The sequence below is a fragment of the Bombina bombina genome, chromosome 6, assembly GCF_027579735.1.
Source record: "Bombina bombina isolate aBomBom1 chromosome 6, aBomBom1.pri, whole genome shotgun sequence".
Taxonomy (NCBI): domain Eukaryota; kingdom Metazoa; phylum Chordata; class Amphibia; order Anura; family Bombinatoridae; genus Bombina; species Bombina bombina.
Genome location: NC_069504.1, coordinates 594,808,844 through 594,814,022, shown reverse-complemented (window position 1 = coordinate 594,814,022; position 5,179 = coordinate 594,808,844). Strand labels below are relative to the sequence as shown.

The 5,179-nt window shown below is 33.7% G+C and overlaps 1 long non-coding RNA gene across 1 annotated transcript; it reads left to right on the top strand.

Annotated features, from left to right (window-relative positions):
• Positions 1-1,500: 1,500 nt before the first annotated feature.
• Positions 1,501-3,522, top strand: LOC128665189 (uncharacterized). The gene is made up of 3 exons (XR_008403025.1): positions 1,501-1,747; positions 2,569-2,690; positions 3,430-3,522. It is a non-coding gene; the product is annotated as an uncharacterized LOC128665189 (long non-coding RNA).
• Positions 3,523-5,179: the final 1,657 nt, after the last annotated feature.

Below are 5,179 nucleotides of genomic sequence, written 5' to 3'. Positions count from 1 at the left end.
CTTTAAATTCTAGCTTTTCTAGCCATATCTGCTCCCGCCCAACAATACATTTACTGGTATCCCGTTAGGCTAATCCGGCTTTGCTGGTTGTCATTACATGACAAATCAATCATCATGGCTCCTAAAGCAAAAGATCTCTTATTTGGATGATATTTTTTAGTTAGCTAGAGGTCATCAATAAAGTAACTTCCCAAATTCAAAATTTTCTACCCCTCTTTGAGACATAATATATTTTATTCCCACTACAGCAGGGTATCCATCCAAAATGTAAAACAAATTACAAATAATTTAAACTTAAAAGCTAAGGCCCAAAAATCCCATTATTTTGATTTATATTAGTAATTTGAAGGTAACGTCATGTGACCTTCAACCTTAAATATTTCATAATAAACATTGAAATGTTATGTGATGATTTGTGATAGAATGGCGACCCAAAAATAAATTTCTATTTGACAGCGATTTTACTTCCCAAGGGTTTGATGGTTGATTTTATTACAATTTCAACTTTCTATTGACTTTCTTTATATTTTTCGTTATTTTTTTAGATATTGATTTAGCCGCCCTAAACAAGCTTGCTCAAGCATTTGTACTAGTGTATCCATTTTTTTTTTAAATCGTTTATAATTAATAAGTGCACCTTCATCCTAATTTTACAATTGTTAACACATATTTACACGTTACACGAAAAGTTTCTGTTGTAAGAATTGTCACACATTAGTTACAGTTCAAGTTAAGCCACAATTTTTTTTATTAGTTAGTGGGAGTTTTGGAGACTGTTATCCAAAATTATTGTCTTAATGTTTAAGAAAAAAAACATTGAATTACAACTAAGAATAATATTTTTGTGCAGTAAGAAAAAATATTAGTGATCCAAAAAAATATAAATTGAACAATCAGCCAGCTGCTACCATACGCAAAAAAATACGGTTAATCTCTAGGACAGTGTTGTCATTCTGGAAGTCCGCTCCTCATAAGAAAAAAAAACAATAATAGTAATGCTTTGCACAGAGGCACAAACAAGTGAGTGACTTTTAAATTTACCACTTAATCCACACATTCCATAATTTATTTACATTTATTAATAAAATATTCTGTGTTTCTTTCTCATGTTTTTCATAGAATTCTAAAGAAAAACTGTAGACTTGACTTTGAGGGAGGAGACAGACCTTAAAAAAGAGGATGCTACAAGGAGTTCACGGGTAAGAATTATCAATACATGTTTACTTCAAAATAATTTTTATTAAACCGGCATGGAGTGCTGCTCATAAAGAAGGTTTTTAATGTAACTTTCAATTTTTAAACTTTGTAAAATAATATAAGTATCACAAGTTTGAGTCATAAAATTAAGTTATATAATAAAGTTCTATCTATGTTTCAGGTCAGGAAACATTGTGTAGATTCAGATAAATTGCATCCAAAATGGATTCGTGCATTTGATCAATTGCTTGCCTCTGATCTCTGTTGACACGGGCTAATGCCCTGTCTATGTGTCTATGGACATCTTTTCTCATATTGTTGACCGCTTTTGTTAATTTTTTTGTTGCCAGTAAATTTTCCAGAAGTAATTCTTCCGTCCGGCTATACCGATGTTGTTCTTCCAGTTGAGGTGCTTGAGTCTGGGCTGTCTGCTCATCCACAATGGGGGCATGGTCTTCTGTTGATGTTTGGTCAACGATGACAGATGACGATGGTGAAAAGCATGTTGCTTGAATATTTACAACAGGACTTCCCTCTACACAAAGAACAGGTGAATGCAGTTGACTGCTATGGCTTCCACCTGCAGAAATGCCGCGTAGTTCTGAAATCGATGAAACAGTAATCAAATATTATTTTGTTGTATGAAAACCAATGTATTTGTCGACATGTTGTACAGACATAGAAAGACTCTCGCTAAAATATTTCTTCCATAATATCTAAGAAAAATACAGCAACAGACTATCCACAAACTTTTATTATACATTATTCGCTCAAATATATTTTAATATCCAGGATGGACCGATTTTATCTCTCTGTCAAATCTAAATAAAAGTTATATTCAATTAAAGGGATTCTAACCCCACATCTTTTCTTTCATGATTATGATAGAACATGCAATTTTAAGCCACTTTCTAATTTACTCCTATTATTATCAATTTTTCTTTGTTCTCATGTTATCTTGATTTGAAAAAGCATTAATAAAAGGTTAGGAGCCGGCCCATTTTTAGTTCAGCACCTTGGTAGAGCTTGCTGATTGGTTTGCTACATTTAGCCACAAATCAGAAAGTGCTACCCAGATGCTGAACAATAAATGGTCCGGCTCTAAAGCTTACAGTACTGCTTTTTCAAATCAAGATAGCATGAGAACAAAGACAAATTGATAGTAGGAGTAAATTAGAAAGGTGCTTAAAATCTCATGCTCTATCTGAATCATGAAATAATTTTTTTTTATTTAGTATCCCTTTAATAAATTTATTTGTAGAAAAATTGCGTTATAAATCATTTGTAGCTGATTATTTTTGATATAGTAAAGGCTTAATTACATAAAATGTCAAGATAATTTTTGCCTGTCTTGTTTGTTTACATTTTCAGTTTGTTATAACTTACGTGGAGGAGTAGTGGGCATCTCTCCACTTCCGAAGGCTGCTACTGGTGGGATCCGAATCCGAGTTACTAACACTGTTAAATATAGAATAAAATCAGCACAAGCCAAGGTATACTAAATTATAGATAATACGTTTGTGTGAAGACATCAATATTTATTTTGAATATTAAATTTTTTTTTAAAAATGGTAAAGCATTAAAAAAAAAAATATTTAATGAAAAGGTGAATAGTGTGCCATACATTTAGCAGAGAATGGTCAGCTGATAGTCGCAACAAGTGGATGGCCGGCAGAATCCTTATCAGGCTGATGAAAGTCATTATATTAAAATCGCGATACAATGGATAATTAAACAAATATTTGACTTTCAATATTTTGAAAGAGCAGGAAATATAAAGCAGCATTATAAATGTATAGTCCTATCATAAAATTTGTTTTGTTGTCTTCTTATTATTGTTATTTTATAAATCAAGAATGTAAGCAAGCACTATGCCACTATGCATGGGTTGGAAAGAAAAAAAAAAAAAAAACGGGGACCAGGCTTACATTATTGCTTTCTAAAACAAAGATAATATTAGAAAACAAAGAAAAATTGATTATCAGATACTGTAATTAAGTAGGTTCATTTGCTGTTCTAGCAGATTCTAGTATGAAATCATGAAAGAAAAATGTTTGGTTCATTATATCTTGAAGCACAACACTTGATCATGGAAAGTAACTTTCCAAGAAAAAGGTAACAGGGCTAGTGAACTGGGACAGGATACATTTTGAATGTAATACTCTGTGAGAAAAATCAAATCTTCAATACATCTTTTTTTTTCTAAAACCTATGTTTGTATTTCTTATTTAGGTACTTACCAGAACTAGGCTGAGGCGTGCTTGGGGCTGATCGCCCTGCAGAGTGTTTTCGGTGATCTGGAAAACATCAAGGATAAGAGACAGGTAAGTCTAACACGTGTATTAGTGAACAATAGTTATTAGTGATGGGCTAGGGAACTGGGACAGGGTACTACTATTTGAATGTAATACTCTAGGAGTAGAAATCTAATCTTCAATACATTTTTTTTATTCTACAACCTACTTTGTATTCCTTATTTAGATACTTACCAGAACTAGGCTGATCAGTGCTTGGGGCTGATGATCGCCCTGCAGATTTTTTTGGTGATCTGGAAAACATCAAGGATAAGAGACAGGTAAGTGTAACACGTGTATTAGTGAACAATAGTTATTAGTGATGGGCTAGGGAACTGGGACAGGGTACTACTATTTGAATGTAATACTCTGGGAGTAGAAATCTAATCTTCAATCCATTTTTTTTATTCTACAACCTACTTTGTATTACTTATTTAGATACTTACCAGAACTAGGCTGATCAGTGCTTGGGGCTGATGATCGCCCTGCAGATTTTTTTCGGTGATCTGGAAAACATCAAGGATAAGAGACAGGTAAGTGTAACACGTGTATTAGTGAACAATAGTTATTAGTGATGGGCTAGGGAACTGGGACAGGGTACTACTATTTCAATGTAATACTCTGGGAGTAGAAATCTAATCTTCAATCCATTTTTTTTATTCTACAACCTACTTTGTATTACTTATTTAGATACTTACCAGAACTAGGCTGATCAGTGCTTGGGGCTGATGATCGCCCTGCAGATTTTTTTCGGTGATCTGGAAAACATCAAGGATAAGAGACAGGTAAGTCTAACACGTGTATTAGTGAACAATAGTTATTAGTGATGGGCTAGGGAACTGGGACAGGGTACTACTATTTGAATGTAATACTCTGGGAGTAGAAATCTAATCTTCAATCCATTTTTTTTTTATTCTAAAACCTACTTTGTATTCCTTATTTAGATACTTACCAGAACTAGGCTGATCAGTGCTTGGGGCTGATGATCGCCCTGCAGATTTTTTTCGGTGATCTGGAAAACATCAAGGATAAGAGACAGGTAAGTCTAACATGTGTATTAGTGAACAATAGTTATTAGTGATGGGCTAGGGAACTGGGACAGGGTACTACTATTTGAATGTAATACTCTGGGAGTAGAAATCTAATCTTCAATCCATTTTTTTTTATTCTAAAACCTACTTTGTATTCCTTATTTAGATACTTACCAGAACTAGGCTGATCAGTGCTTGGGGCTGATGATCGCCCTGCAGATTTTTTTCGGTGATCTGGAAAACATCAAGGATAAGAGACAGGTAAGTCTAACATGTGTATTAGTGAACAATAGTTATTAGTGATGGGCTAGGGAACTGGGACAGGGTACTACTATTTGAATGTAATACTCTGGGAGTAGAAATCTAATCTTCAATCCATTTTTTTTATTCTAAAACCTACTTTGTATTCCTTATTTAGGTACTTACCAGAACTTGGCTGAGACGTGCTTGGGGCTGATGATCGGCCTGCAGAGTATTTTCGTTGATCTGGAAAACATCAAGGATAAGAGACAGGTAAGTCTAACACGTGTATTAGTGGACAAAAGTTGTTAGTGATGAGTGAATCATAATGTAAAAAAAAACCTATACAGGCCAGGTAGTGAAATATATATAGAAAATATTGTCAACAGACCCTAATAGGCATTTAATGTCATGGTC